At 43.1% G+C, this 11,313-nt stretch overlaps 1 protein-coding gene across 5 annotated transcripts in view; it reads right to left on the reverse strand.

Moving 5' to 3' along the window:
• MSRA (methionine sulfoxide reductase A) overlaps positions 1-11,313 on the reverse strand; it is a 509,296-nt gene that overhangs the window by 496,216 nt on the left and 1,767 nt on the right. The window lies entirely within an intron of this gene.

Consider the following 11,313-nt stretch of genomic DNA (forward strand, 5'->3'; position numbering starts at 1 on the left):
AGGGGCTCTTACTACCATTTGAAAACCCAGAAGAGGAAAATAAGAGGGTTCAGCTCTTTGATTCAAGAGCTGACCAGTTCAGAGGCCAAGCATGGTGGCTCAAACCTGTAATCCCAGCACTTTGGAAAGTCAAGGTGGGCAGATCTCCTGAGGTCAGGGGTTCAAGACCAGCCTGTCCAACCTGATGAAACCTTGTCTCCACTAAAAATACAAAAGTTGGCTGGGCAGAGTGGTTCACGCCTGTAATTCTAGCACTTTGGAGGCCGAGGCAGATGGATCATGAGGTAGGAGATCAAGACCATTATGGCTAACACAGTGAAATCCCATCTCTACTAGAAACACAAAAAGTTAGCCGTGTGTGGTGGCACCTGCTTTGGTCCCAACTACTCGGGAGGCTAAGGCAGGAGAATCACTTGAACCCAGGAGGCAGAGATTGTGCCACTGCACTCCAGCCTGGGTGACAGAGCAAGACTCTGTCTCAAAAAAAAAAAAAATTAGCCAGGCATAGTGGCTGGCTACTGTAATCCCAGCTATTCAGGAGGCTGAGGCAGGAGAATTACTTGAGCCCAGAAGCAGAGATTGCAATGAGCCGAGATCATGCCAATGAACTCCATCCTGGGTGACAGAGGGAAATTCTGTCCAAAAGAAAAAAAAAAAGAGCTGACCAGTTCTTTTAAAAGATCAATTCAATCTGGTCCTTGAATTGAGATTAGAAATTAGAGACAGATGGTGGCACTTGCAGGCCTTGGAGTTATTCAGCTTCTTTCTCTAAGAAGTTCTGTTCACTTTTCAGACATGATCTCATTCTCCTTTCCAGGATCATAGTGGGAGAGCAGAGAGGGATAGGGACTGTTCTCTGCAGGGTCAAATGAGGAGTGAGGCTCATGTCCCCACCCCTGTGGCAGAAACTGCTCCCTCTTCTCTCTTCTCCTGCCTGCCATGAAAGCTAAGGCTATCACACCAGTGGCACTGTTACAGGTAAGTTGGAATTTACATGAGGGCCATGGTTTGTCCCATCAAGTTTAAAAGATCAAGAAACAGGGCCAGGTGTGATAGTTCATGCCTATAATCCCAGCACTTTGGGAGGCCAAGGAGGGTAGATCACTTGAAGTCAGGAGTTTGAGACTAGCCTAGCCAACATGATGAAACCTGATCTCTACTAAAAATACAAAAATTAGCCGAGTGTAGTGGTGGGCACCTGTAGTCCCAGCTACTTGGGAGAATGAGGTGAGAGAATTGCTTGCACCTAGGAGGCACAGGTTGCAGTGAACTGGGATTGTTCCACTGCCCTCCAGCCTGGGTGACAGAGTAGGACCTTGTCTTAAAAAAAAATCAAGAAATAAATACGCTCCTATGTCTGTAGACTATTAGAGCTGAGAAGGACATCCCTGTTCCAAGTTTATCCTCCCAGCAGCCACCTGGCATCTTCCAGAGGAACAAACAGGAGCCCAGAGAGAGGAAGCAAGTGGAAGGGAAGGAGTTCCTACTGAAAACAGCCTCTAGGCCTCACAGCCACCCTTCCTGCTCCAGTGAGGAACATTTTCCACGGCCACTAGAAGATGATCAGCATATGTTTTGTTCACCATTCTCTCGTTTGATTTGCTCCATGCTATGATCTGTGTCCCTCCAAAACTCCTGTTGAAATAATAACCCCCGAGGTGTAGGTATTAGTAGGTAAAGTCTTTGGGAGGTGATTAGGTCATGAGGGTGCAGTCTTCGGAGTGAGATTAGTGTCCTTATAAAGGAAACCGCAGAGAGCTCATTCACCCCTTTTACCACGTAAGGATACAGCAAGAAGGTACCATCCATGAGCCAGAAAGTGAGCCCTCACCAGATACCAAATCTGTCTTGAGCTTGGACTTCTCAGCATCCAGAACTGTGAGAAATAAATTTCTGCTGTTTGTCAGCCACCCTGGTTATAGTCTGTTCCTCAGTTTCCCCATCTGCTACATCCCCATTTGTTACAGCAGCCCAAATGGACTAAGACACTCTAAGACGCTACTTGCCCTTAGTGCAATAGCACAGTGAAAAGAAAATGCCCTTTGGAATCAGACAGACTTGGGTTTAAAGCTCAGTTCTCCTTGCAATGCATAGCTGTGTGATTTTAGCAAGTTACTTAATATTTCTTCAAACTCAAGGCTAAGAACAATCTGGACAGGCCCGTTTTAAATCCAACACTCTGGTTCTCTGTCCTAGATTACTTAAAATAAGGTACTGGAGGACTCCAACTCATAGCTTTATGTGTTGATATTCTAGTACTTGTGTTTCAAATGTTTTCAACATTCAGCATTGAATTCCATATCTTAAATTTACCACATTTTTATACTTAGAAACTATGGTTTATATCACGTTGACCAGTTTTCAATACAGAGGAATCTGCTGGGAGTTCTAAAACAGAGACACGTACAAATTTCCAGCTTGGCCAGACAACTCGAAGATGAAGGGAGAAGAGACAGCTCTTGCTTTTGGAGCATGCTCTTTAGTAACCAGCTTCCCATTTTGTAGGTGAGGCCGAAGATGTCAAACACTGTTTGTTTAGGCATCTGTGAATCAGCACTCCCAGCCCTCAGCCCAAACTTCAGAGGAAAATTCACTGGAAATTTCCAATAGTCCCAGCCTTCTGCAGCATATAAAGAAAGAAATGGCCTAGGGGTGCAATTCTAGAACATCCTAGCACAATCAGTACACACAAAAATTGAGCACATTAGACAGTATTGATTTATTTATTTTTATTTAGTTAGTTAGCTTTTGCTTGTTGAGACAGTCTTGCTCTCTCGCTGAGGCTGGAGTGCAGTGGCACAATCTTGGCTCACTGCAACCTCCACCTCCTGGGTTTAAGCAATTCTCCTGCCTGAGCCTCCTGTGTAGCTGAGATTACAGGCATGTGCCACCACACTCAGCTAATTTTTATATTTTTAGTAGAGACAGGGTTTCACCATGTTGGTCAGGCTGGTTTCAAACGCCTGACCTCAGGTGATCCACCCGCCTTGGCCTCCCAAAGTCCTGGGATTATAGGAATGAGCCACCACACCGGGCCTAGACACTATTTAATAAGAATTCATCCAGTACTTTATTCATATATTTAGACTAAACTTGCTACGTATCTGTCTTGTCAGAATCACTCTCAAACTCATAGGGCTTGGAGAGCTAGGTAACATTCTAAGAATTCAGGAGCTCTAAGTTTTCACACTTAAATCCTTTAGTACCCAACAGGCCTAAGTTTAAATCCCTGAGCAGGCTGGGCACGGTGGCTCTTGTCTCTAATCCCAGCCCTTTGGGAGGCCAAGACAGCTGGGTCACCTGAGTTCAGGAGTTCAAAACCAGCCTGGCCAACATGGTGAAACCCTATCTCTACAAAAAAAGAAATACAAAAATTAGCCAGGCTTGGTGGTGCATGCCTGTAATCCCAGCCACTTGGGAGGCTGAGGCAAGAGAACTATTTGAACCCAGAAGGGAGAGGTTGCAGTGAGCCAAGATCGCACCACTACGCTCCAGCCTAACAGAGCAAGACTGTATCTCAAAGAAGTTTTTTTTGAGAGATAAAATTCTTAAGCAAAGGTTGTGGAGATCAGGGGAGAAACGGGACTAATGGATTTGGGGTTTGGAGATGGGGGTGGTGAAAATGTTCTAAAATTGATTGTGGTGATGGTTGTACAAATTGGCGAATATACCAAAAATGATTGAAGTGTATACTTTCGATGTGAATCATATGACATGTGAATGATATCGCACTAAAGCTATTAGAAGGCTGAGCAAGTGTAGCAAAGTGCCTGGTGCTGACTTACAGTAGATGCTCAATATTGGAGTCTTATTGTCAGAGTAACTGTGGTAATAATAACGCTGACCATAATGGCAGTGAAATTATTCCAATATCCTCCAGAAAGTTCCTTAATCTGGCATACCCCCAAATCTCCTTTCTTCTCTAGATTATTATCTAGACAAGATATGTAAATAATTTCATATGGTTATCTATTATTTCATTTTAAAATTTGAAAAATGAATGACGTCTCTCTTCTTGTGATTGCTCTTCTGTCATTGTCCAGAACATTAAGTTCACATCTTCTGTTCAACTAGTTTCATCATTAAAAGTAACTTTGTTTTGTTTATATCATCTTTCAAGTAGACTGTGGACTCCCCCGACCCTCAAAGTCACGGACAGTATCTCTCCACCAAAAACTTGCACTTGGGAAGTGCTCCATATTATTTCTATGCTGTATTTTATGATTAGATCTGTTGGAAATATATAATTTATCTCCTTATAGCCTCTCTTGTTCCTCAGTTTCCCCACCTGTCATTTTTTTCTGGTTTCTAGTTGTGTATCAATCATCTTTCTACAAATGTGAAGAATCAAGCAGTCTCTAAACATGGCTTCCTCCATTGTCTGTCACCCCTTTGAAGGCAGGCAATACCCAAAGTCAAAAGGAGGAAATTATGTTCCAGCTGAGAGGTCATCGGTTAGAGAGCCTTGCATAGGAGGGTAAACTCTCAAAATGCTTAATGTCCTCTCAAAATGCTCCTTGCAGGACTAATAAAGGTGACCCCAAGGAACCCGTTCTGCACAGGATCTTGGGCTCCAAAACTGGCTTCCAAGGAGTTTTGAGTCCTTCTATTAGGTTGGTACAAAAAATAATTGCTTTTAATGGCAAAAACCACAATTACTTTTTGCACCAATCTGATACTTGCCAAAGATCTCCTTCCCTTGTAGGACCTTTGTTTGATGTAACTACAGGCATCCTTCCTACCAGAGCAAAGAAAACAACACAAATCAAGCAGTTAAGTTATAAAATGAGGCTTGGCACCTACAGGAAACAGAACAACAATTAAGAAGGAATCTGAACACGTAATAAAATAGAAGCCACAAACTGGCAGACTATGTCCTCAACCTACTGCCACCAAATGTCATCTGACACATGTGACTAAGAATGGCAGGAGTGAGCTTACAAAATTCTGTTGGTTGAAGAAGGTCCACAGATTACTTTGGGGTACTAGTTGTGGGGTTCAATAGCAGGTCAAGTTTGCTTTGTATCTTTAACAAATGACCTAGACCTGTCTCCTGAGGAGCAACTGAGTGTATCAGAATGCTTTTAGCTGCAAGTAACAGAAACCCCTGTTCAATCAATAAAGAACTTTATAATCTCATGTAACAGGAAGGCCAGTAGAAATGCAGGTTTCAGAACTGATTGATTTTGGTGGCTTGGCAGTGTCACCAAGGACTCAGGTTATTTTCATCTCTCTTCCCTGTCATCTTCAGAGTTGGCTTTAATAATACACTGGCAGGAATAATCCTTAGCATCTCACCCAGGCCCTTCGTCATCTTCTCGGAGCAAGAAAGCCTTTCCCTGAGACCTTTCCCCAGTCAAAACCACTCTGGGGTTGAGGGTGAGGTCAGCTTTCCACAGGCACATGGTTACATGGGAAATGGAGGATACATGAACAAGATTGGGGTTCTCTTAAAAAAAAATCTTGGGTAGAATAGAGTAATCATTGCAGAAATCATGCTAGGATACACGGAATAACTATTGAGGGGTTAAATGCCTGTAGGAACATGTAGGCAGGAATTGCATTGTCCTCAGACTGAGTAATGATACGGCTTACCCTCCCTTCGAGACAACACAAAGCAGTCTGTCTTAAGCATGCTAAAGGAAAGTCAATTCATCCCAAAGCTGTGGCAGCAATGAGTGGAAGTGACATGAAGAGAGCTGGGGGATGGGTGGAATCACATGACAATTACTCATGCCGACCCACAAGCTTCTGCAAGGTCCTGAGCTGTCTCCCTGCCCATGGGGAATGGCGAGGAAGGGATGTGTCACTGGCTGTTTCCAGCAACACTGTGACTGCCTGATAAGCCAAGTGTGAGTGTCCCTGGCTTATTAAGTTAATGGAAGAAGTAAAGTTTTTTTCTAGATGCAGAATGGACCCAAGCTGAGTTCACAGGCAATAGCCAGCTCAAAGCAGGATGACAAGCTTCCCTTGGAAGTGGCCTGACATTACTATCTGCACACTCTGCGATGGGCATGCTTTGACAGTTTTCTAGCCCACAGTGATTACAAGACAGAAATGCCTATTCCTTCCCAGCAAAGACTTTGTAGGAACTATTATTATTCATTATAATGGCTTACCTAACAGTTAACAAAACAACTTCCCATCAATGATCCCATTCATATTCATATAACTTAGGTATTTGTTGATATCCATCCCTTTATAGTTGAGGAAATTAACACTCAAGGAAGTTAAATAACCCACTCAAGATTACACAATTGGTGACTAACTCGAACTATAGCCAGGATAGCCTTTCATAGAGGTAGAACATCAACTTGTCTTTATTGCACAATTTGTGGCATCCCTGAGGCTCTGAAGAGTTGTAGAGGCTATCTTCCACCTCGATCTGAAATTGAGCTTGACATACTGACTAGCAGGAACATCCTGTTGAGCTAAGGCACCACGTCTCCAAATGAGTCCTATCCAGAGGTCCATGTACTGCCTGGAAAATGGAAAAGAAACTGGAATTCTATTCTCTGCCAATTATACTTCAGTCCCTCCATGCTTTTCCTTCAATCCAGGGCTATACAGCCAGCTCTCACATGAAAATCAAAAGGCCAGGGGTCCATGGAAAGAAAGTTACTTAGACCTAAGGGAATGAAGTCAGTTATGAGAAGAAGGAAGAGATGTGACAGGATTGTATTCCCCTTCTTATAGGAGTGCCTCGGGCTGCTGGAAAAGAAAAGGGAGCCTTAAAACCCAAAGGACAGACAAAAGGGAAATGACTCTGAACCTGGAGGAAAACTCAGAGGAATCTGAGTTACACCCCTGGGTGCTGAGCTTTCTTAAGACCCTAAGTTTCAATCATCAGCACAGCCCGCCAAAGACTTTGAATCGAACATTCAGAACTTCCCAGTCTAAACAGCGGCAGGCATACCCTCTGGGCGCTGTCTTCGGTGCTGAAGTGACATAGCCTGATGCCTGGAACACACCAAGGCAGCAGGGACCTTTCCAGGATGCTCCATGCTCTGCCTCTGAGTTAGCCTCAAGGTCATAGCAATCCCTAACCCTGGAATTCAGCTGCTTAAGAGGCAGAATTGGGACAAAGCATCTAAATCTCCACTTCTGGTTTTACTCCCACCTCTGACATCAGCTTCTTGAAGGAGGAGAAAAATTGTTTTTGAAGCTTCAAGAATTGTACCAGCCAAACTACCAGGTGAGATACTTTGCCAATAACATTTCAAAAATCTACTTATCTACTCCCATTTTCCCTCTCCTTGGATCTTCCTTTCCCTGTCTCAAATACTGTTCTCTTATCCTGGGCCTTATCCACAACCCACTTCCAACATCATCTTGGAAGAGGATCTGGGAGACATTTTTTATAGACCAGGAGTGAATTTAAATCAGTGTGGGCCTCCATTAAAACCTTACATTCAGCCTGGTGAGATGGCTCATGCCTGTAATTCCAGCACTTTGGGAGATCGAGGTGGGAGGATCACTTGAACTCAGGAATTAAAGACCAGCCTGGACAACATGGCAAAACCCCATCTCTACAAAAAAAAAAAAAAAAAAAAAAAAAAAAAAAAAAAAATTAGCCAGGCTTGGTGGTACACACTTGTGGTCCTAGCTACTCAGGAGGATGAGATGGGAGAATCACTTGATCCCAGGAGTTTGAGGCTGCAGTGAGCTATGATTGTGCCACACCACTCTAGCCTGAGGGGACAGAGCAAACCCCTGCCTCTAGAAAATATAAAAGAAAAAAATGAAAACCTTTATTCGCCATGGAATGAAAGACTACTGTCCTTAGGAAATGTATTTTGAAGGCAATAAAGAGGGATATTTCTCAAGGCTTATAGTGTCATACCCATGGGCAGCTTCCTATTGTCCTGACATATTCCAGTGCTCATTACTATCATCATTGCACAATGTAAAGGATTTTGATATTATAGGGGTAAGAACACATTTAATTTACTGTCAACCAAGAATATTTAGTTATTCAAGTGAAACTCAAGATTGACCAAGTCACAAGCTCTGTTCTCAAGGCATTCCCAACTTAGTTGGGAGAATGAGTGGTGGATTGCAAACTGATAACTTACATACCAAGACATAAGCCAAGATTCCTAAGAGTCCAGTGACTTGCCTAGAGGACCTTGGCATAGATCTTGAGAAGAAATTTATTAGATTAGCAAAAGGGGAAACAAAAAAGTACAAGTTTTATGGTTAGAAGACCTAGGTTCCAATCCAAACTCTGCCAACTAGAATGTGATCTTAGGGCAGTCATTTTTAACTTCTTTTTCTTTATTTGTAAAATGAGAAGAAGAATAATTCCAGAGTTACCAAGTTGCCATAGAGATTAATTGAGGCAATTTAAAAATACTTTATAAACTGCAAGGCATCATTTTTTTAAAAACTTAACCATTTCTAATTGTTCAAGTGACAATGCCCAAGCTTGTATGTAAGTGCAATGAAGGCAGGGCCAGTTCCCCCTAACTAGTTATAGCACCTGGCATAGCATCATGTTCCCAGAGACATGTGTCAAGAGCCTTTTGATTGCAAAAGAGCTCTGACTTGGGGAAGAAAAAGTACAATGTTTTTCCTCAGTGGCCAGTTCTGCCCAAGCCACCCCTGGGGTGTGGGTGGAGAGGTACAATGGAAAAAAGGCAGCTTTCACAGGAGGAGTTGGCCTACAACATTAGCTCCAGATGGAATTTCAGCTGGAAGCATACAGAAGCAGCTGAGCTCAAAGAAATGTCTGAGGTTTCCTGGACCTCCTCTCTGGCTGGTGGATGAGATGCATCAGAGAGAAACAGAGGACAGGTGGTGCAGGCAGAAGGTAAGGAGAAGGGATGAGTAGAAGCAAAAGAGAGGTCACAATGGAGGGTCACATTCCAAATCTTTTGCTTGGGTGGAAATTTTTAAGGAATACAACTGTCACTGTGTTTCTCTCCATCCTCATGAAGAGAAAGAAGATAAACCACAGATTATTAAAGTTGGATGAGACCTTTAAAATGATCTAATCCAACATCTTCATTTCTCAAATAAGATTAGGGACAAGAGAGGTGAAGTTCAAAGCCAAAAAAAAAAAATGAGTTCCTCATGAAACAGAATAAGGAGTCAAATCTTCTGATCCACAGGTCAGTTTGTTTCTCGTTACTCAATAATTGAAAGAAGGCAAAGTTTGAGATGTTGTAATAAATAAATACAACACTGTAGAGACCTAATAAATAAATAAGGGGTTTTCCCCTATGTTAATGTAACAGTCACAATATGAGTGGCATATTGGTTTGAATTCTCCAGGAAATAGACTAGTTAAGAGACTTGCATGCTAGAGCTTTCCTGGGGAGTACTCCCTGGAGCGACATCTGGGCAGAGAGATTGTTGTGGTTGCACCAGAAGCTTCAGCCAATGCCACATGGGGCTCTGATGTCCCTTTAGAGTTGTCCAAAACTGAGGCATGGAGGCCAGGACCTTTAACTTAGCACTGTCAAATCATTGGATGTGGGATGCTTCTCGGGGAGGGAGTGGAACTTCTGGTGAGGCAGCTCTTTGGCCAAGAGCAATTCCTAAAGAAGAATTCAAATGCAACCCACCAGCACCTAATGCTCCCAGAAACTGGGAGAATGAGTGCTTCAGGACTAAAGGGGAAGACCTGGGAAGCCCTACCACAGTATCCACTACAGTAGTCCAGGTTTTCAGTGGGAAGTAGGACAGCAGCTTTGCTCCATATGGAGATTCAGGGATCTAATCGCTGTTCAACCATCCCTTAAGAATCATCATTATCTACATGTTCAAAGCTGGTCATCATCATGTCTAGGTTTATGCCATGGGAAAGAGAAATACAGCGTGATAGAAACACACTACTCTCTTAATAAACAGACCTGAAAGTGGTTCAGATTCAATTGACAAGAACTCAGTCACATGACCACACTTAATAGCAAGGTAAGCTGGGAACTGTAGTCTTGCTAGACAGCATTGGTCCAGCAATGATTCTGCTATTATCAGAGAACATATTAAGAAAGAAGGCCCTGAAGTGCCATTTATTTTTCACTGATAGGTGCTTAAAATGATCTCTTGCTGTTTTAATCCCTCTTTTTGGAGGTGGGTAACACATGCTCCTTGAGCTTCTTCTACCCTATTATTCTTCCTGAAGCCAAATTTGCTCCAGAGGTTATCACTACCTCCAGCGGTCAAGCCAGACTGTTCTCTGGAAAGGGGTCTTTCTCAACTGCCCTTGGAGTGACCCAGAAAACTATCAAAGAGCCCTTTAGGGACTATCACTCTGTTCTAGAAAAAGCCCAGGTTCTGGATTTCTGCAGGAAAATCTGCAAGGTGCAATGACTTCAAGTCTGTACCCCTCCCTCTGTGAATGTCATCCCATGGTGAGCTGCAGAGACTGGCCTAGGATGCCTTGCCTACATCATAATTTATAAATATTCTGTATGTCTCTCCTCCAAATCTGTCTGATCATAAGCAGTATCTCCCTCAATACCCAATATGACCTGATCCCACTTATTTTATATCAGAACCCTGTAACCTAAGTGCTGTTGAAGAAAGAATAGAGGTTTTCAAGATCCAGGAGGAGATTTCTGAGTCTTTTGTCTAAAATCCTAGAACCGTTTTGATAGTTCTGGGTCTCTGCAACTCAACAAAACCCTCTGAGATTACAATGTGGAAGCATTTTTCATTCTTTCTGTTTATAATCCTATGGTCATTCTAAACCCCAGAAGGCATCCTTCTCATGGATCTCCAATCTGGAAAATGAGGAATAAGGACATGCATTCGAGATGTTTCTAGCAGTCATTCAGGGGACACCACTGGAGTCAGAAATGTGTATCTATGACCATGTGACTAATCTATCCTGCCCAGGACTCTAATCACAAACTAGGAATAATCGGGCCAATTCTTTTTTTCTATTTTGAGTTGGAGTTTCGTTCTTTTGCCCAGGCTGGAGTACAGTGGCACAGTCTTGGCTTACTGCAACCTCTGCCTCCTGGGTTCAAGTGATTCTCCTGCCTCAGCCTCCTGGGTAGCTGGGATTACAGGCACATGCCACCACACCCAGTTAATTTTGTATTTTTAGTAGAGATGGTGTCTCCCCATGTTGGCCAGACTGGTCTTGAACTCCTGACCTCAGGTAATCTGACCACCTCAGCCTCTCAAAGGGCTGGGATTACAGGCATGAGCCACCGCACCTGGCCTATTGGTCCTATTCTTATTGTGAGCACCAATGATATCAATCCCTCCTGAAAGGGTCCTTAGAGCTTTAGGTGAGTACAGCTCTACACATGAAGAAATTCTTCTAGATATCAGCATCCTCACTTTGGTTGAGTCCAT

Source organism: Callithrix jacchus, chromosome 13, assembly GCF_049354715.1.
Source record: "Callithrix jacchus isolate 240 chromosome 13, calJac240_pri, whole genome shotgun sequence".
Taxonomy (NCBI): Eukaryota; Metazoa; Chordata; class Mammalia; order Primates; family Cebidae; genus Callithrix; species Callithrix jacchus.